At 41.3% G+C, this 22,942-nt stretch overlaps 1 protein-coding gene and 1 pseudogene across 1 annotated transcript in view; one reads left to right on the top strand and one right to left on the bottom strand.

Moving 5' to 3' along the window:
• LOC115822763 (protein lifeguard 3-like) overlaps positions 1–22,942 on the top strand; it is a 110,127-nt gene that overhangs the window by 57,753 nt on the left and 29,432 nt on the right. The window lies entirely within an intron of this gene.
• Positions 691–21,052, bottom strand: LOC115822590 (transient receptor potential cation channel subfamily M member 2-like; annotated as a pseudogene).

Consider the following 22,942-nt stretch of genomic DNA (forward strand, 5'->3'; position numbering starts at 1 on the left):
CCTCTCCTCAGCGTGTCAAAAAGTCCAAGACTACTGAGCTGTCACTGAGCAGAAACACCGAAACTGCTACATGAACGAAGCTGGTCTGAAGAAGACTTTGGTGGCATTATCAGGGACCCTGTAAAATGTCATATGAGGCTACTGCTGAGAAAACCTAACTGATGTTATCTGATGCCTTATATCTATACCAATATCGTCAAACCTTTGCGAAATTTCTATTTCCCATCAGAAAAATAAAAGATGTAAGTCCATTATGAGCACTAGAGGGCAATTTTGTGTTGCAAATCAGCCACCAGATGCACTGCTGTTTGATTAACGAGCACAATGATCGTGACTTAAAAAAATGTTTGATCAACAATCTCTCTCTCTCTCGCTCTCTCTCTGATGGAAATCAGTTTATCAGTTTGCCTGAGAAAAATCACCTGTTAATTTTCTGTGAGTGACAGAGAGAGGAATACTACAATACTGTCAATAAACCATTATGATTATATTATTATTATTATTACTTTTTTTTTTTATTAAATGTACTGCAGTTTGCCTCAGTAATTCAAATTATAATTTCTTACAGGATTGTCTGCGTCTTGATATACAATGAAAACAGTGTGGCTTATGTAGTTTTGTCATTGCAGTCCTCTACAACATGGTGCAGACTGTATCAGTAGTCTTTCCGTCTCTTAGAGCTTTGGCACGTGCTGTTTTTCCTGAGGATCAGAAAGGAATATTGTGGTCTTGAGCAACTCTCCGGAGAGCCTCTCTTTGGTACTCGCACACCGCTGTACTTCTGCTCACCTCCTTCCACTGCAGTGACTCAGTCTGAAGAGAGAAGAGAGAAAAGATCAGCTCGCAGAGAACAGCCAAGCTCTTCAACCTCCTCCAATCACACACAGACCTGAGTACAGACGAAAGAGTCGGCGATGAACAATAAAACCAAATGTCATCTCAAAAAGAAGGCTGTGCAGTACTTTTCCATGTAGAAGAACACAAAAAAATCCAATTTATTGCATTAAGACTGTTTGACCGATATTTGGAGAAAACAAGACATAAAAATTTTCTCCAAAATTAAGTGACCTGTGATTAGCTCAACTTTTACACTTTACATTAGACATCAAAACATGTGTGCACGTTCATTCATTCATCCATTAATTTTCAAAGCCTCTTGTCCTAATTAAGGTCGCGAAGGGTGCTGGAGCCTATCCCTGCATTCACTAGGCGAGAGGCGGGGAGACACCCTGGACAGGTCGCCAGTCCATCACAGCACTTGTGCACATTTCTATTCTAATTAACGAATAACTATCTAGAGTAAAAAGTCTTAACATTGATGACTGGAGTAGTCTTGGAGTTAACTGCCTGTCATGTCATCATCGATAGGCTATGAATAGAGAACTGGACCAGAACACTCTTTTTGTCTCCCCCGCCTCTCAAACTTGCTTGTCTGCTTCCCTTTACCTCTTGACCACCGCTTTGCCAACTGGTTACGTGAATGTTGATGATAGATCTTTCAAGCCAAGCGTTATCAGTGTTCCGAACATCATCAATGTAAACTTCATCAACCTGGAGAAGAACACAAAACCGTAAGTGTGTTTGACACAATATTCATAAATATTACAACCTACATCCTATGTAACTCAGCTCTGTCCAAATGAATATGAATGTTGGCCTTTTATGACATGCAAAGAGTTATGCATGGATTATCATATAAAAGCACTTGCTACCTATAGTGTTTAGCTGAACAAGACAAGGATACTGCCATAAGCATAACATGTCACATCCAGGTATCTGCATTTTACCTTCTTTCTCTGGGCTGGGTCCTCTACCTCTGCTTTGATCTTCTGATACAGCTCTGTGCCCAGTAGACTCATCAGCATTTCAGGTATGGATCCATCAGACCACAAGAGAGCATTGAAGCTGGAGTTAATGGTATGATATACCACACAATAAAACTCTGAAACCCTCTAAACATGATTACTCCTCTGAGCTCTTTCACTATTACACAATGACAAATGAGAATTATAACGCATAATTTAATGGTTCTTTAGGGAGAGTTCAGAGAGTTCTCACTGCAGGAAATGCCCACTGGTGTGCAGGCTCATCCCAAACAGCCAGGAACTCAAGAGCAGAGCGGTCACTATTACGCCACCTGGAAAAAAAGAAAAAGAAAAAACCCTATCTCATTTAAGTCAATGCGTGTTACATGTTACTGCAGATCCTCCGCGCCAGGCTGCAGGGCTAACCTTAAGATACATGACGAATGAATCAAATTATTTCATCTTGAGGCATTTAATCTGATCCATTTGTAGTCTAAATCTGATCTTAATCTGAGTGCATGTTGGGAAAAGCCATAGTATGCATTTATATATATATACACTATATATATATATTCATAAATATATATATATATATATATACACACACACACACACGCGCACATACATAAATATACATATACATATATACATATGGGTGTGTGTGTAGTGTGTAGTGTGTAGTGTGTGTGTGTGTATGTGAGTATCTATTTTTTCTCCATTTTAAATTGGAAGGGAATTGGATTTTAGAGCTTCATTCTCTGACCGAGTGAGAATTAGGTTGACCCCACGATTTGGACCCAAGTTGTTAAGCACTCCTTTCCCCCTCATTCCAGTCCGGCCATTTGGATTTCTGATTTTTTTTTTTTTTTTAAGAAGAGAGAAAGAACATAAGTACAGTTTAATAACATGGTGGTATAACAGAGCAGTGCTGGTCCATAAGATGTTTAATGTCTCCATACCTGCAGTTGTCTAAAGAAGCAAGTTCTGATCTGCAGAAGAAAAAAAAAACAATTCCTTTACAACACCTGCTTGCTTTCTCATCAGAGCTAACTCAATATGTTGAATGAAGTAAAATTAAGAAGTTCAGATTGTATTTTTCAGACCTTGTCTTTAATATAAAAGTCACTCATTCATCTGCTCTTTTTTGTAAACCGGAGGTTTGTAAAGGCTAAAGTCCACCTGTAGCAGAGTGTGTAAGTGTAAATACATCGGAAAAAAGCTTTGCAAACAGGGTAAATACACTTATCCATCAGTTTGTCCACTAGACAGTAGAGTGAAGTAAAATAAAGCACCTCCCAGGGCACTTTCTCCTCTGGGACAGGGAAGCGAGGCTCTTTGCTGTCAGGGTACCGAAGCTGTCGTGCAAGTAGGTGATACTGGGCCTTCACTTGATCTGTCTCCTGCTCATCTGACTCATCTAGGGAGGTGCTTTTACCTGGGGGGTGGGGGGGAATTTTGTTTAGCATTCATCAAAGAGTGGAACAAGACAAAATCTCTCTCTCTCTCTCTCTCTCTCTCTCACACTCACATATATATATATATATATATATATATATATATATATATATATATATATATATATATATATATATATACACACACACATACACATACACACACACACACACACATATACACACACACACATACATATATATACACACACATACATACATACACTTACAAATCACTGGAGGGTCCTCTTTTGATTTGAAACCTTGAGATCTGAGTGTATCCATTATCCATTGGGAGTGACTGAGTGACTGGGAGACCTGTCAGAGAATTATCAACGTGTCACAAAGTTGAACAATGACAGCTCTGAATCTCAGTGTTGACATTTTGGACAGAGAAGGAATGAATGCAAGGCATTAAAACCAGATTCACTGGTGGTGGTACGTGTGGACACTTAAAGCTCCAAACCTGCTCCTCCAGCTGAGTCAGCCTCCTCTGTATGATCTCAGATGCACTGTCCTGCCCCCACTCCCTCTCCAGCAACTCTGACATGGTGCCGACCCTGGAGAGCATGACCAGAACCTTCCATTTCTACCAGGCTCTTCTAAATAACCTCAAAATAAATGCTATATAACCCAAATTAGCCATAATAATTATATAAGTCATAAGCAGTCTCAGGGTACAGATGTCCACTCCCAGCCCCCTATTTTCTTTACTTTTCAGCCATTTCCTGGATACGGTGTTCCATGTTCTGACTACTGTCCTGATGCATAGATGCCAAATAATTATCCGTCATGAGGGCTTCCCATGACAACAGCAGTTCTTCCTCTTCTTCTTTCAGCTCTATACCTGAACAAGTAACAAAAAAAATGAAACTGTTATATTACCACACATTTTCTCGCACTGTTCAATCCCACTCGCTTCGAGCACTCACTGAAATGGTCGTCATTCCGCAGAGGGCAACACAGGAGTACTTTTCGGATGAAAAGGTAGAGGTGGCTGAACAAAATGAAGGGAGGTGGTGCTGGAGGTCGGCTGTGGTACTCTCTTATCAGCTCATACCTCTGAAACTTCCAGAATTTGTCAGTGTTGTCTTGCACCTCCTGAAACGTGTAGCTATTGAGAAAAGTCAATGAAAAGTCAAAGAAGTGTGGAGGGCAAGCTGATCAAGAAGCCATGAGGTAACTGACATTGTTCCAGGGGATAATTTATTTCAGTCTAAATGACCACGTTTTAGATCTACTGTGTCTGTAAAATTTTAAAATAAATGTTTTAAGTGATTTCAATAAAATTACACTGTACTTTGGACAAGATATATATTTAATGGTTAATGCTGGTGGGTAAAACAAAGTGTTTGGAGTAGTAACTCACTTGAATATGGCAATTAGTAGATTAAGAAGCAGTATGTTGGAAAATAGCAGATAAACACTAAGCAGGATAATAGTAATCCATTTAGGGAATGCAGGCATGTTGTTTTCATTCAGTACAGGACATTTGGGTTTCAGAGGGTCTGTACCATCCACACTACAAGTGCTTATGTCAAACTCAGCATCTGCACCAACAAATAAGATGTAAGGTTAGAGGCCTGAAAAATGAAATCTCAGTGTGCGTTTAAGAAATAGGACATTATTGACACTCACTGTCACTGCTCTTTGGCAATTCTCCAAATATGATGAGGTAGGGCTCATAGACAGCACCCCGAAATATCCAGTCGAGTCGCACCTCGTTGTGGACTCGAATGCCCTGTACAGCCACTCCATAGGCCACGATCCAGATACTCAACAGAACCAAGAAGAAGAACAGATCCTTCATCTGTTGAGAACACAGAAAAAAAACAACAACAGTCATTCACTGGTCTCATAATGTTATACAGCAACGCATGACAAACGTGAATCTTAATGTTCTTATGCAATAAAATGTAATCAATGATGACTGGCTTTACACCCTGAAAGCTACAATGTGAGGTCAGTAGTCAAGTACACACCATTCTCTTGACGATGATGATATTAGGGCCCAAAGTTCTGTTAGCAGTGAAGATTTCCATCAGTCTCAGGGCAAATATGATGAAGTCTATGCAGAGGATAACTTTGCCTGCATAGAACAATGAGTCATTGGGCTGGAGCCTGCAAAAAAAAAAATTCAACTGTGTTGAATCTGAAATTAATTTTGGAGGGAAGATGAGAGAGATGAGAATATGAGAAATTTTTTTTGGACAAGTCATAGATAATTGTTCTATTCTCTTAACACACCTCAAAGCTAAACCAATGATGAACAGTAGTATGGAGAGCACATCAAGAATGTTCCAGATGTCACTGATGTACGTTCCCGCTTTCCCTCGAAATCCAGATTGATCAGGCATATGGAAAAGCTAAACACAGGTAAACATGAATGCAAATCAGAACACCTCACTGTGAATGAAAATGCTAGTCATAAATCTGAGTCAGTGACTGAACTGAACTTGTTACTGTTTATTTGTAAGCCTGTTATGCTGAGTATGCTTCTGATCCAAATAAAGAGAAGTGACATATGTTGTAAGGTCTCACCTGTCGAATCTCCTCAAACACAAGCGATACAAGCCACACGTAGAGCAGGAGCTCCCTCCAGGATGGAGTGTCCTGGAAGTCAATCATCAGCACAAAGGCAAAGAGCCACAGAAAGCCAAAATAAGATGCTATGCTCCAGCAGAATTTCACCTTAGGGGAGGTGAACAGGCCCACTAGCCTGGATGAGCAGGTCAAAGGTTCCAGAGATGATCTGTCTGAAGAGTCACTGAATAGAGCACAGGCATAAGTTAGGTTTTGACAGGAGTTGACAGTTATTATTCTAGTCTTGCCATAACTAAATGCACTTAAGAGCAGGCTTCAATGATAAAAGTATTTTGTAAATATAAACCGAATGCTTGAGTTTCCGTGGGGATTGGAGCAGGTCTCATAAACAGAGCGCCTTGCATTTTTCTCTTCCTCCTCCTTCTTCTTCTTGGCCTCTTTCTCGATCTCTTCATCCCGCCTGACATACACAGAGTAACATCACTTTCTCATGAATATTATGCTTAAAAGGAACACACTGAGTATAATGTAAAATAACATTCTTCTAAAAATGGTTGAAATGTAAGGGTTTTTTTTTGTTTGTTTTGTTTGGCTAATCTGTGCCTTCTGCCCCAAGGAGATAAAAGGAAATGAAGTGTTAATCTGACAGCGTCACTGACCCAAATGTCATGCTGCCATCTTGTGATCATTTGTCTCATTTTAAACCTATGTACAGAGCCAAAGTCTGGACAAATTTTATCTCATGTCTTAAGATTACAAACAGACTGCTAAAAAGCATTCCGATAAACTTCATTACATTAATATCAAATATATATAACCTATGACAACATTAACTGGTACTACTTTTTCACTTGTTTTTCTTTCTTTTTTGTGAATGTCGGTGTAAACTGCAGTGTGATGAGGTTACCTGTAGTTCAGGAAGCCTGTGTAGATCAGAGGAAAGAAGAACATACAGAGCCATAGCTTCCACAGTGGATTATCAACGGCCAACTCTCCACACCAGATCTGGTTTAAGAGAGCCTGCACAAGGCACAAATCTTCCTTATCAGCATGTGTGCCAACCCAGTGTCGCCATGATCTTCACACTGAATCCCCCCCCCCCCCCACCCCCACGCATGTTTCCCTCACCACAGATGTTTGGAGAAATGCTTAAATAAAAGGACCACATCCACATCTATTTAATTTGACATTTTCTCAAATGCAGTGAATAGCAATGAGACACCAAAAGAGCCTGTGCCCAAAGGTCAAACATATTCTGACCTGAACCCCTGAACGGGCCACAAAGTTCTTGTCGTCAGCCTGCAGAGCCAATTGTAGACAGGTGGTTTTCCCCCAGGAGGGTGAAATCCTGACCAGCAGCGTCTGAGCCCGCTGTTCATCCCATTTGTAACATTCAGAGAACACACCTGAAACACACACACAGAGCTATGGGGAGTCTATGATGAATGGCATAAATGAGCTTAGTATGCTTCACAGATTCTCTGTACCCTAAATATAACTCCTTACTTAAAGTAACCAAAGCCACATATGGTTCAAAATGTACGTCAACAATCAATCAATCAGTCAAACAATCGACCCATAAAATAAACTCTTAAAGAATATTGGTCTGGAGGTAGAAGGTTGGCTTGTCCTGATGTAGTGAGAGTGTTTTGCTGAGTATAATGTAAACTTTGTACCAATAGCATGTTTCTCATAGTGGTTGGCCAGTTCTCTCATCTCCTCTGACTCAACTCCCTCACTCTCGTCCTCCTGTGCAAGCTTCTTCAGAATCTTACTGGCTGCCAGAGCTGCTGCTATGCAATCTTTGCACTACACACAGACATCAAACAATAACATCAGTCTTTACCTTTACACTCTTAACACAACTTAAGGATGAGAACAAAAGACAATTAAAATCAGGAAAAATTCTTTTCAGCATTAAACTCCTGATAAAAACTGTTACTGCACAATATCAAAAGAGCACAGATATATGTAACTGAGTGTGTTTAGGCATGTTACATGTGTACGTGTATATGCATAAATGCACCAGCCGAAAACAAACCCTTATCCTGTTCATCCTAAGATAGCATTCCTTCCTTTTCTCCAGTAACAGTACCTGATCAAAGATGATCTCAGCCAGCTCCTTCTGGTTCTGCACGATGGCCCAAAGGAACAGGTCTCTGCCTGGATCACACACAGTGTCCATGGTCTTGCTGTCCTCTGAGTAGCATGGCACCTCAATGTACTCTTCAGATGTCATCTAGGGAAAGCCATAGATCGGTTTATCCATTTATATTATTATTAAAACAACATGATAAGAGGTCTTGTAATGACAGCATCCATGCTCTAACTCACTGTCTGTCGGACGGTGGCGTCTCCATGCACATCACTGCGCTGGGTCGTGGAGATAGGATAGAGCCGCCGCGTGAAACCCCCCAGTAGGTGGCACACCTCGTCTGATACATGACTGAGGGAGAGTTTATTTGAGCCACTTTTATCATCTCGTAGACGCTTTTCTAGCTTGTGTCGAAAGAAGCAGTGTGGCATTTTGGCATAGAGATCACACAAACGGCCCTTCTTTTCCAGGAACTTGCAAAAAGAAACATTGTTCTCCAACAACAGCCGCACAAACTCAGGCTTATGGCCCACCAGCGCAGAGAATATGGCCTGATGCAGATCAGTGGGCTGATGTGAGAGGAGGGAGGAACGACAGGTAACAACAGTCAGAATCAAATCAAGCAAGCTTATCATTGACTTTAATGCAAAGACCCTAAGTTAACTTCAGCCATCATCGATGATCATTTGAATTCAACCCCTTACTGGTACTGACAGCCATGTTAAATATGGCTGTATGTTTGTTTGGATGACAAAGCACGGACCTTCCACTGGTTCACTTCAGTGAAGATCTCACTCCTTGCAATGTCAACACGGTTCCAGGCCACAGCCAGTTCCAGCTGCTGCACCCAGCTTTGCTCACCAAAAGTTTCACTGCTCCTAGAGGCTGCAAGGAAACAGCAAAATTTCATCAATGTCATCTTGAGCTAGAAGAATATTAAGGTAATGAACCAACCAATGGAAAAAGATTTCTATCAAGATCTCGCACGAGATCTAGATGCAGGAAAAGTCCTTGATTATATTACATTACATTACATTTATTTGGCTGATGCTTTTATCCAATGCGACTTACAAGTGGGGAAACAATTCAAGCTCCAGTATAGCGAGAGCATCTGTGACTGCCAACTAAGGCAAACTACTGCAACCCTGACATCTTGGGCTTGATAAAGTGCTGTTTGGGCTGACCAAGAATCCTTTTGTCATGGGGCACAACCACACTGACAAAAGGTATTGTCACAGGGGCTAAAATTCTTTACAAAGAGCATGGTGTACTAGCATTGCACCCATAACATAGATGGAGAGGCGAATAAGGGAAGAGGTGGGAGGCAGTGGGTGTGGGTGGGGATAAGACACAGGAGCAGCCAGACAGCACGAAAATGAAGACAAAACAAACAAACACTACAAACAATGCCGAGGCAAGAGACTTTCATGAAAAGTAAGTAATGGTTCTTAGCTAACCGTCAACGACATAACACTGGTAAGTTTATTGTTGATGTAGAAGGATTGCTAAAGATTTGGGAGACACTGGGATGATCATTAAAAACATTAATCTACCATGGAGTCCTACCATGGAAGTTGACACACTTTATCTGTCACAGTGAAGCATTAAAGAATGAATTTACACACTATGGTAACAAAATCAAGTTACTGGATGAATTTCAAGTGTTTGCTGGTGGGTTTGATTGGGTTCTTTCAGAGGCACCTTTCAAAAAAGCTTGAAGAATGGCTACATCCACATCCTGTTTTTTCCCCTCATCATAGTGGAACACAGTCAGTAAGTGGGGCATTCTAATTATGTCTTGAATCTGTGGAGAGGACGAAAAAGGATAGCAAAACGCATGATCCTGAAATAAGTTACACACATACAAAAGCCAACAAATCACCACTGTAATACCAAATCTACAGGCATCTAAGTGTCTCAGAACACAGCATATTTCCATTGTCACCTTCTTGGTCCACTCAATCAAGTTCAGCTGAGAGAACTTGTCACTCTCCTGGCCAAAGAACTTCTTCATCAGTCGCTGGATGAGAGCCATGGTGACTTGGGACACAGGCAGACTGGCAACCTCGGCGATGACATCTGCCACTCTCCCCGAACCCCCCAAGACCACACAGGGAGTTTTGTTGAGCATGGCATTGTAAATAGTCTGTGGAACACATCTTTGGATTAACCATAGCTTCATGAAAAGTAAAAACACATAACGCAAAAATCTAATTCAGAAATTCAGAAGGTTTTAATGTCTCACATGTAGAGTCCCTGGTCCACCATTCAACACCACACATACCACAGGAACCTTTACAACACTGTCTGGAGATGGTAAACAAAGCCAGATAAGAAAGCAAATGATTATACTGTAAAAAGCATGGATTATCTAAGAAAGAAAAAACAACAGCACATTTCAGGATGATGATGCTTACCTTTGTCTCCCAGGGGCTTTTCAGATATGAGCTTCTCTAGCCGGCTTCGCAGCTCGATCTCCTTCCCATACTGTCCATGTGTCCCATCATCCACCAGCAGAAAGTGAGAGTGATTAATGTCCAGAAGGGAAAGCCGCCCCTGATTCGTTTCATCCAGTGAGTAATTGACAGGGAAGTAACCCTGAGAAAGGGAGACAGAGAGAGAGAGAGAGGGAAAAAGAGAGAGGGTGGAAGTATAGAAATACATGCAATCAGCACCTTGCGTATTATCAGTTTTTTCAGCATCGATTAAAAAGTAGTCCCGAATCCCCTTCATGCATTTAGCTGAAAGACACGGCTAATGGCTAATGTCAGTAAGGTCTATTTCTAACCTCGCTGTGAATCAGAGAATCCCTGTTGTGCACTATGCCCCAGGTTGCCACACCGATGGTCACAATCCGGCGGCCGGAGGAACCGTTTCTTAGAGTGTGTTCATGGACGGCCATCCCGACATGTTTCATCACCCCAGTGTTGGTGCCCCCACTGATGATCCACGCACCTGCACGTGCCACATAACAAATGTTAACATGAACAAGAGAACATGAACATGAACACATAGAGTACATTGAGTTGCCATAGAGAAAGAAGCAGAAACAATAAAAGTCATTTTTATTCAGACATAATCATTAAGGTGCTGTATACCTGTAGTTTGAGCCACTTTAATCAGGCCTTTGCGAAACGTCCTCTTCAGATGGTCTTTCATTTGGAAATTTTTAGCTCCACCAGTGACTGATATCAGCAGATTAGGAGGCTGCAGTTTCCAGTGTCTAATCAACAACTCATACAGAGTCTTTGGCTCGGTATCTGAGGACACTCGAACATACTACGCGCACGCATGCACGGGCCCAAACACACACACACACACACACACACCGGAACAAAACAAGCTTTCACATTCAGAAAATAATCAATATATGACTTAATATGAATTAATGTATGAACTGACATATGATCAAAAACAAGAAAGTGAAAAACCCAAGAGCCACACCTTGCTTGTTTTCTGACTCAGTCCTCCAAAGTCTATTTCACCAAATGCATCAGTAGGCACCTCACGTATATGCCTATGCTTGTCCCACAGCGCACCCATGGATGTCTCTGATCTTCTCTGAGCTTCATCAGTGTGGTCAGACTTTTTATAGCCGCACTTACAAATCTCCTCTCCTTTACTGTAAGAAAGTCCACGTTTACACATAATAGCCCAGTACCACACAAACCCAGACTACAAATCATAAACAGGGATGGCTGCACAAAAATTAGAGATAAAAAGATAGAGATGTCTCTTTATCAGATGATTTACAGTTCATTATCACTGATACAGATATCAAAAGTCGTCTGTTTACCTTTGCATCAACATTAAACAATAGAAGTTTGCTACCTCCACAGTCAAACAGAAACAGGCACAGTACCTGACATCTTCCTCATAGAAACAACACTCCTTCTTCTTGATGTTTGTCTTGACCCACTTGGTAAATGTGCTGCCCTGAAATATAGGAGTGAAAAGAATATATCTTTAATTCTGATTCCATCTGACAACCCACCGTTGCTCTATTACTGCAATAGTATTATTAATAATATTAATATTATTCAATAGTTCATGCAGCAGAGCAGATGATTCTACCCAAAGACTTAACACATGTTCTGGGTCATTCTGTCGATTCAGTGGATACACCATTCCAGTATCCCATAAGGTCCAGCCAGCAGATACTTCTTTGACAGTTTGGAAACAAGGAAGTAAGAGGCTGAGAGACACGCAGGCTCCTACACCATTCCAACTGGTCCTGGTCATTTCTACCATGTTCTAGAACACTCTAATCAACTATAAATTGAGAACAGCTCATGCAGTAGTTCTCTAGTCAGTTACTATTCAATTGCAAGTCATGGCTGAAACCAAAGAGCTTAGTGAGGACCTCCGGTTGCACATTGTGGCTGCAAAACCATATCCAAGTGTTTTCATGTGCCAGTGGCCAGAGTGCAAAGTATAATCTAAAAGTACAAGGAGTTTCACTCTGAAAAATCTCACAGTGCGTGGAATAGCCTAACTTTAATAGGAGGACGACATTTTCGGAATTTGCAACAAGTGTTGCAGCTTTAAAAACAACAAAGATGCTGCTAACCCTCATGTATTCAGCGTCTGATCTCATATGCAGTTTCTATTTTTTGAGCAGGAAAGCTCAGCTCACAATTCTCAGAGCAGCGATGAAGTTCATTCGAAGAACTCGTGGAGTTTTGTTTTGACATGACTTTGATTAGAAACCCTGTTTAACCGGATAAAGTTCAAACATACTTGTAATATTTCATGTAAAGACATAGATCTTTCACACTTGCCTCAAGCCAAATCTCTGTGCCTCCTGCCATTCTCTGCCTCCCCTGATTTTTAAGAACACCTGCTTCTCCATTAGCTTAATATATATGTGGGACTCTTTGTCACATCTTTGTTGGAGTGTAACCTCTTACTGAGTGTTACACACCAAATTTGCCCCTTATTGTTCTGTTGATCCCATTCCCATACATGGTTCTTGCCTACAGTAGTTATTTCTTGTCTGTTATGAACTTGACCTGTCCTGGACTTGACCCCTCTGTGTTATTTATCATGTTACAGCTGAAACCTCAGTTCCTCTTGAATTTAAAATTGCATTTAGAAGTGTCACCAATTTGAAATCTATTTCTCACCTCTTCTTTTCTGGATTGCAGATTTTCCTGACAGGTCCACTGTAAAATGGATGTATCCACATGATCTGGATGTCTTTTTTTCTCAGGTAAAGGCACCATTTCTGTGAATGAATAAAGTTCAATAACGTACGGAATCCATAAAACCCCCAAAGATTAACACACAATCAGTAACCATGTTTTGCTCGGTTACATAACAAGTATGTATGGCTTCCTTTCAAACAAAACAATTTTAAAGAATATACAGTGCATACCATGTGTCATTTTTGCTTCTGGTCAGATGTCTGGGAAAAGCCAACAGCCTGTCAGAATACTCCTTGACTCACTGACAGAACAAAACTGTTCAACTATTTAAACTGCAGAAGACTCCTCCCTCTATATAGCTGCATGCTTTTGCACTCAGCTGACCTTTGTTTAATGAACGGAGAGTTTTTAAGGTGGAGACACAAATTAAAATTGTGGTTTTGGTTTTAGGCATGCTATATGGTATTCTTGTTTTTACTGTAATGTTAGTGTTGGTGGCGCAGTGGGTAGCGCTGTTGCCTCACAGCAAGAAGGTTTCGGGTTCGGTTCCCGGCCGGGTGCTCAGGGTCCTTTCTGTGTGGAATTTGCATGTTCTCCCCGTGTCTGCGTGGGTTTCCTCCGGGAGCTCCGGTTTCCTCCCACAGTCCAAAGACATGCAGGTTAGGTGAATTGGAGACACTAAATTGCCCTTAGGTGTGAATGTGTGTGAGTGTGTTTGTCTGTGTGTCTGCCCTGCGATGGACTGGTGACCTGTCCAGGGTGTTTCCCCGCCTTTCGCCCTATGTGCGCTGGGATAGGCTCCAGCACCCCCTGCGACCCTAATCAGGATAAGCGGCTTAGATAATGTGTTAGTGTGTGAGTGTTAGTTAGTATATTAGTGTTAGTGTATTAGTGTTTGGTAACCACTTACCTTCTTCAAGCTTTCTACAGTCTCAGTGTTTCTCACATGTCTTGGTTGCTATCGCTTCTTGAGCACCTGTCAGTAGGCGTTCTGAAGACTAACAGGTTTTTAGAGTAAGTGTCACTACCTCTCTAACTCAATGTTTGGGAAACCTTAATCTGAGGCAAAGTACAGATAAAAAAAATCCATGAAGATCAATTAAAGTCACTGACTTACTTGTAACGTAAGTACACGCTTGCTTCTATCTGAGAGGCTGTAGTACAGATGTTCCACACAAATGAATGTTTCGTCACGGTCAGTTGCCAGGTGATACCTAAATCGAGAGCTCATGAGGGATGTAGATGCTCATGTGGATCGTGTTACACAACCAGTGGCTAAGTCCTGTCAGTGTGCCAGATCAGCAATAAGTGTCTGTCCTATGGGAAAGATATACTTTGACATATCAGGATATTTTACCTCTCTAAAAAAAATTAGTGCTTCTCAACTTGGGTTAATAATAAATTGGGTTTATTGGATTTATTACTCTTGTGATTGGCCAGTGATCCTTGGTTCTTTGTGTTCATTGTGGTTGTGTTCAATGAAAATATGCAAATCTCATAGGTGGAGACAGGTAACTGTTTCTAGTGGTCAGAGAATGGCTTGACAATATTAGCACAATTTTGATTTTGTCAAAAATAAAAGAGAACTTTCCCAAGGTATTGATATCATGTCATACAAATTTAATTTAAAAGAAGAAACTATTACCAGTAGGTCGAATACATTCAACGTGATTCATTTGCTTTGGAAACATGCTGTACATGCAAGTAATACAGAAGAACTGAGGATAACAAATACACATTTTAAAATATCAATATCAACTCCTATGGATCCTCCGTTATCTACCATCACACCACTTTACATGGGCTTCAAAACGGTCTTTGTTAAATGTTAGCAAACCATCATTAACTATGACCTTAATTGTCCTTCCATTTAAAATGCCTCATTCTGTTCAGTCATCTTCTGTTGTGTTATGCAGATGGTTTTTGTGTTTTGCCAGTCTACCAATCACCTGTTAATTACACTCGTTTTTCTAATAATCAGTCAGATATACAGTAATCACCTTCACCTGTCTTTGGTTTGACCTGTGTGTGTTTTTGCTCCCTTGGTTTGATTTATTGTTGGTGAAGTCCACTCTGTTTTGAAAGTTTTCTTTTTTTTTTTTTTTTTTGAAAGTTTTCTGAGTCTGGTCATCGTGAGTTATGCCTCTCAAGCCTAAATCTGTGTACATTAAATCAACCTGTCATTTAGCCCTTGTTATTCTGCTCTTGGCTTGTGTTTGACCAAAGTCTTGTTCCCTGGGGGCAATCTTCAGGCATCCATCCATGATCTAAAACATCTGGTTGAGCCGACGAATGCCTTTAGGATATGAATATTGGAGCAAGAGTTGGACATCTCTTGTCCTTCATGACAGTAGATCTCCAGGAGGAATATTGGCAATCTCTGACAAAGACAATTTTAAAGTATAAACAGTGCATACCACGTGTCATTTTTGCTTCTGGTCTGATGTCTGGGAAAAGCCAACAGCCTGTCAGAATACTCTGTGACACACTGACAGAACAAAGCTGTTTAATCTACAGAAGACTCCTCCCTCTGTATAGCTGCAAGCTGTTACACTCTGCTGACCTTTTTTGTAAAGAACTGAGAGTTTTTAAGGGGGAGACACAAATTAAAACTGTAGTTTATTTTGAGGCATGCTACTTGGTATTCCTGTTTTTACTGTAATGTTAATGTTAGTGTGTTAGTGTTAGTGTAAGTGTTAGTTAGTATATTAGTGGTAGTGTGTTAGTGTATTAGTGTTTGGTAACCACTTACCTTCTTCAAGCTTTCTATAGTCTCAGTGTTTCTCACGTGTTTTGGTTGCTATCGCTTCTTGAGCCCCTGTCAGTAGGTGTTCTGAGGACTAACAGGTTTTTAGAGCAAGTGTGACTACCTCTCTAACTCAATGTTTGGGAAACCTTAATCTGAGGCAAAGTACAGATAAAAAAATCCATGAAGATCAATTAAAGTCACTGACTTAGTTGTAACGTAAGTACATACTTGCTTCTATCTGAGAGGCTGTAGTATATATGTTCCACACAAATGAATGTGTCATCACAGCGTCAGTTGCCAGATGATACCTAAATCGAGAGCTCATGAGGGATGTAGATGCTCATGTGGATCGTGTTACACCACCAGTGGCTAAGTCCTGTCAGTGTGCCAGATCAGCAATAAGTGTCTGTCCTATGGGAAAGAAATACTTTGAGTACTTTAGGTATGACCTTAATTGTCCTTCCATTTAAAATGCCTCATTCTGTTCAGTCATCTTCTGTTGTGTTATGCAGATGGTTTTTGTGTTTAGCTATGCCAGTCATTCAGTATGTGTCTGTCATACTTACAAAAGAGACATAATGGCTAAGATAGAGAAACAGGATAACAGTCAGGATGGTCTTCACAGCTACAGAAAGATCTGTTTCCTCTTAGATGTTGGAACATCCATTTGGTGAGGATAATGGAACGTGCTGCTTTCCTGTCAGCACGAAACTGTATGAACTAAGGTGGGAAGAGTACACGAAGCTCCACACTGTTTAAAAGTCACAAGACACAACACACTTGTAGACAATTGTACACTCTAGAGTGCCAGTGGTGTCATACCAATTGAAGAGTAAACTATTTGTCATCATTACTCCGTCCTAACCTTCCTCTCTGCTGGCCAATAAGTAGTCTGTTTTGCCAGTCTACCGATCACCTGTTAATTACACTCGTTTTTCTAATAATCAGTCAGATATACAGTAATCACCTTCACCTGTCTTTGGTTTGACCTGTGTGTGTTTTTGCTCCTTTGGTTTGGTTTATTGTTGATGAAGTCCACTCTGTTTTGAGATTTTTCTGAGTCTGGTCATCGTGAGTTATGCCTCTCAAGCCTAAATCTGTGTAGCTTAAATCAACCTGTCATTTAGCCCTTGTTATTCTGCTCTTGGCTTGTGTTTGACCAAAGTCTTGTTCCCTGGGGGCAATCTTCAGGCATAATGTTGTTCCATCCATGATCTAAAACATCCGATTGAGCCGACGAATGCCTTTAGGATATGAATATTGGAGTAAGAGTTGGACATCTCTTGTCCTTCATGACAGTAGATCTCCAGGAGGAATGTTGGCAATCTCTGACAAAGACAATTATGGAAGTTTGTTTCACCCCCTTAGGCACTAAACACAAAGAGGAAGATTACAGTCTTTACCAGAGAAGGGCCAGGAAGGAAGCTTTAAGTATTAAAGCGATCAACAGTGAGGGTGACGGGCCAACGCTGTTATATCTGATGTCTTTTGCAATGGAGCCTAGAGTTCTGCAATACAGATTTTAAGGAACCAAATCTGAGCCAACACATTCCGTAAACATCCATACTCTAAAGAACAGGAAGAAGGCTGGGGAACAGAAATGACAGACATTACAAAAAGGAATGACCACATGTCCACAAAAAGAGTTCTCTGCTACATGTTTAAATGACAACCCCAAAAAGGCATTTTTTACAGCACTACTGACCTCAATAGCAATCGCAATATGACTTTACTAAAGAACGAAAAGGCAAGACGCTGGTGATGTCTAACACCCAAGACAGACCTGTCAACCCTCCCGTTTTTTCCGAGTTTCTCCCGTATTATAACCTTCTTTCCCGCAGTGCTACCGTTTTAATGTTTTCCTTTGAATCTCCGGTATTTTAACCTTTCATAACGTTGGGTTCTGGGTCTGGCGGTGGCATAGCTAGAAATTTATTTTCGGACGGAGAAAAGTGAGCTGGAGCGACTTTCACTCACGGTCCATACCTGTCAACACTGGGTTCTAAAATATCAACAAGGATTGGGTTAACTAGTTCCTACATTAACTAATTGACACTCAGATACCTGGTTGAAGGTGAAATGCTGTGAACACTGAATGCTGTGATTAAAAATGTACACATTTCTCATCGCAGGAGGAGTTGTGAATATCTGTGGGTTTAAAACTTGTAGGGCAACTTCAACAGAAATACAAGGTAACATCGCGACAAACCCCTTGCTGACGTTACTAAACCTGTTTCCATCAACCAGTAACATTTTACCAGATGCTAATTACCTCTCTCCAGCAAATAAATTCCTGTCGCCTTCCAGCTAAAAGGTTCCTTTCTTATGTGACTCAAAAGATTTGATGTGAAGTTTAAGCGTTAATTTGCATTAAATAGTTGGATGGAAATCCAGCTACTGTTGTGACAGCATTATACTGTGCGTTTCTTGTGACAGGGCATGCTTTTTACGCTACTTCTGGTTTAAGTGTGCCTGATGAGTAAAAATGCGGCAGAATTTTGTGGGTTACTACATATTCCGTTTCAGTGCAAACAAAGAACGGAAGACTGGGCTGGCTTGTTCAGTGCGCTACAGTTGCGATACGGGGTGTGTGATCTGTCATTTAGTGCAGCAGTAGGTTGATGGAAACAGGTTTAGTAACGTCAGCAAGGGGTTTGTTGCGATTTTACCTCGTATTTCCATTGAAGTTGCCCTACAAGTTTTAAACCCACGGATAGCTATTCACAACTCCTCCTGCGATGAGGAATGTGTACATTTTTAATCCAAGTTCAATTTTAAGTTTATGACGATGAAGAGAGAGCTGACAGGGAGGGAGGGGGGCACACCTAAGAAGAAAGTAGCCACATTCAAGCTAGACACTCATGCTCGAACAGATGAGCCATAGCCATGCAGGAGATGAGGGAGGGAAGGAGAGCATTATTGGAGTATCAGCACTTAACAGATGAAATAAGGAAAATAATTTTATAGAAGCATGAATGTTGCAAGACTAGTGGCTGTGAAGGGCGCAGGGGGGGCAGGGCCACGCGGGGGGAGCAGGGCCAGGGACAGCAGGGCACAAAGTCAGTTTAAGTTTATTCATTGGAGAAAAGCTTTATTTGGTGGTGGTGGAATCCGGCAGCATGTCTGCTTGTGCAGAAGCTTAACTCAGAGAACTGTTACCGTGATCGGCCTTTTATACCATGAAGCAAACAGACAATAGGTGTACAAATGTTGCTTGATGCAAATCAGAATCTAGGTGTTAATGCTAAAGTCCCCTTTTGTCTGTGATGGCTGCCATTTGCCCATTACTGGTTGTATTTTGCCTTAATCAATTGCTCTTGGCTCCAACAGTAACGTGGCGCCAAAGGTATGAAGCTTTCTTTGTATCTATGGTAATACGACCATCAGGTTAAACAGTTCTCTTATCCTGGACCATGTCTGTTCAGATGTCACTATAATCTTCCCCTTTGATCATAACAAAATATGATCACAAAAAGAAATAATTGTAAGAAAATACATGAACAGAAGGAGGAAAAAGAACAGATAAAGAAACCAAGATATGTTGATAGTAATCATGTACACAGCCTAATACTGAGTACAGGCACCTCTGCTTACAGTATAAAATAAAAATATCTTTTTATGATGATGCATAGATATTGAAAGGATGTACAGCATTATTAAAAATGACATTGTTGGCACGGTGGATGATTGCATTCCACAGTTATGGTGCTGGATTGTATTGGTAGACGAGATCTCCTGAAGCAGGCTGTGCTATATTGTGCGTTTGACCGATGCAGATGTGTCCCGTGTCCTGTCAGGTACAGTCCAGTGTAGATGTCTGATGTCAGCCAGGTTTCAGGTACAGTCCAGTGAAGGTGTCTAATGTCAGCCAGGGCACCCTTCTCTTCCAGCTGTTTGGGATCCTCCTTTTCACTAGAATACCTGCAATGACACACAAGAGAGGAAACGGAAACGCACCTGGCCAAACTGCATCGACACCAAAATGAATTGTCATTTGTATAGATGCCTAAAATATCCCTATTTAGTTTTGGCTGGAAGCTACAGTATTTATCAGTGGTGGTATGATGACATCTTCATCCTCAGGCAACGAGCTAGAGCCTAGACAACTCTAGTCCCACCATTTCTGGACTCTGATAAATACTACCGCCATTCTGTCCCTACTCTCTAGGCGGATTTGCTAACTTACAATGGCTCACATGGTACCACTTGTCTTTTCCCTGCACCTTAACTGCTGCATTCGTAACTAAAAGGACCTGATATGGACCTTCCCACTTGACTTCTAATGTTACCCTCCGAGGTTTGTGAATCATTACCCACTGACCAGGCACTAGACTATGTCCCCCCTCTGGAGGTGGTTGCCAACTGCAAACGTGTTTCTCAGCACCCTGTACTGCGAGACTGAGTTGCTCACAGTACTGCATCAGGCTGTCAGAAGTCAGATGCACTTCGGCTTTGCACAGATCCATTGTTCCGGGTAGGGGCATGGGCTGGCCTGTGATGACTTCAAATGTGCTTAGCCCATTTTCCTTGTTGTGTGTTGCTCAGTTTGAGTCTTACTTTGCACTCCTTCCTCCAGTGTCCTGGCTTGTGGCAGTAATGACAATGTCCATTCCATGTGTCTTGCCCTTCATTGCTTTGTGTTCAGTTCCTGTTTTGTTGTACCTCAGAGCCTTAGATTGCAATGCTCTGAGTTTGACGTCCTGTGTTTCAGATCTTGCTGACTGTTCCACAACCTGATTGAAAGCTGTTCTGACACCATCCCAGTCATCATAACAGACTTTAAGGGCTTTGGATACCTCAGGTTTTAGTCCTGAGGACCGCATGAACCACTTATCAATTTGCTCTGGTGTAGCTGGTTGATAAGTCTTACATGGGAGGTATCTTTTGACCTTCTTTGTCACAATGCGAGTCTGTCTCTGGCCATCCTCCTCAAACTCCTCTTCATTTTGAGCTTCCACTTCAGTTCTCCAGTGTTTGATTACTACAAGAGCAAGCTTAACCTTTGATGAATTGTTAGACCTTGTCGTGGAGATAGATTTGGCCTGTGAACTGCTGTCCTTTGTCACAGATGCAGGAGCAGGTGCGTCATTGGACAGTTCCTCGCCGTCTGAGCTGCTGTCATAGTCATGTGGCGGTTCCCTCAGCAAATGGCGATGTTGTTCCTCAGTGACATTCAGCTCTTTGAATGGATAGAGCAGTTCTGGCTTCCCTTGCTTGCTTGGTTTGATTGTAGCTGGTTGGAGATTAAGTTTAGCCATTTTTGATTTTCAGCTAAAAGTCTCTCTTTTTCCTTTTTCTCCTCTTGTAATAGAAAAGCTAACAATTTAACCATTGCATTTTCTGCAATGATTTCACGTTTCAGTCTTTGGATTTCACACTTATGCAGATGCTGTCTAATTTGCTTGCACAAAATTACAGACAATCCATCTCGTCTGCTGCTTGCAGACATCTCTTGTGTCTTTCCCCAGGCCTTTTTGATGTCGGGCAAGGTCCAGAGTCTCTCCTCGGAAGGTTCAATGTTGTATTTCCCTTAGATGTCGTCATCGCATTTCCTGAGTCCAAGCCTTTTTTCCAGATATGAATTTAGGCTGTCCATCATCTGAACGATTGTTACGTCTGGAGGAGCTGTTCCGTGATGTTCTGTCGTAGGTTTCACTTGTCCAGCAACATGAACACGGATCTGCGCAGCCGACGACAGCTCAGCAGCCCTGACAACAGATTCCCTCTTTAAAATAAGTTATTAATCTTTCTGAACCGCCGTAGGAAGGCTCCTGCATACGGGTTAACACCAAAACAAAACAAAAACAAACAACACAAATAGGCTACTTTCTTTCCAAACTCAAGTTGGAAGGCTAGATTGCTTAATTTCTTAGCAACTTAAAAAACAAATACAAATTCTTTCAGCATATAACCTTAAGAAAAGTAAAAATTTTCAAGTATGCTTTTAGGACAAAGTAACTCTGTTCTTGGGATCTTTCACCGTCGGAGTTCCACCTCACAACACAACCACGCTACTTCGGGCATTAACCCCTGACGTTACTTAGAGCAGTTTAATTTCCAGACTTACAGTCGGAACGCGAAGCTCAATACCAGTATACTTCTCAACTCTCTCACAAAGAATAATTATACCGTACTGAATTCTTGTATAGCTTACACCAACACCCTTTCATACCACAGAAAGGTGTCTAGCAACCAGTTGCAACGTTTCTAACTTTACTTAGAACATTTCCAGACTTATAGTCGGAACACAAAGCTCACTTAACAATACCAGTATACTACTTAACTTTCTCACAAAGAATAATTATACAGCATTGAATCCTGTGTAGCTTCCATCAACACCCTTTCATATCACAGAAAGAAACTAGTTGCAGCGTTTCCAACTTTACTCAGAATATTTTCAGATTTATAGTCGGAGCACGAAGCTCACTTAACAACTTACAGTACCAGTATACTGCGCTACTTCTTAACTGTCTCACAATCAAGAAAAGCACCAGATTTTAATTCTCTCACAGCGAAGAATAATTGTACAGTATTGACTTCTGTTCCAGAGCTTACAACAACATGCTTTCCTAACCATAGGAGGTGGTCCAGCAACCAGTTGCAGTGTTTCTAAGTTTACCTGGAACATCTCCTGACTTTTAGTCGGAACACGAAGCTCACTTAACAATTTACAATACCAGTATACTGCGCTACTTCTTAACTGTCTCACAATCACGAAAAGCCCCAAATTTTAATTCTCTCACAGCGAAGAATAATTATACAGTATTGAATTCTGTTCCAGAGCTTACAACGACACCCTTTGTTATGGGAGGAGCAACCCAGTTACTTGTAGTAACTCCCTCCATCGACGTCCGACTAGAGGTCTGATAGCCAGCTCGATGCGAGATGACTAACAACACTATAGTACGCACTCCGTCAACCTCAGGTCTAATCGAAACATATAGCTGTGACAGTAGCCAAGTCACAACTAAGTATTTACGGGGAGACGACGTGAGCTGTGTATGTATGTTTCACATAGTTTATATGCAAATGAACCGAGACGCGCATTATCAGGCGCCCTGTAAAATGTCATGTGAGGTTACTGCTGAGAAAACCTAACTGATGTTATCTGATGCCTTATATCTATACCAATATCGTCAAACCTTTGC

Source organism: Chanos chanos, chromosome 10, assembly GCF_902362185.1.
Source record: "Chanos chanos chromosome 10, fChaCha1.1, whole genome shotgun sequence".
Taxonomy (NCBI): Eukaryota; Metazoa; Chordata; class Actinopteri; order Gonorynchiformes; family Chanidae; genus Chanos; species Chanos chanos.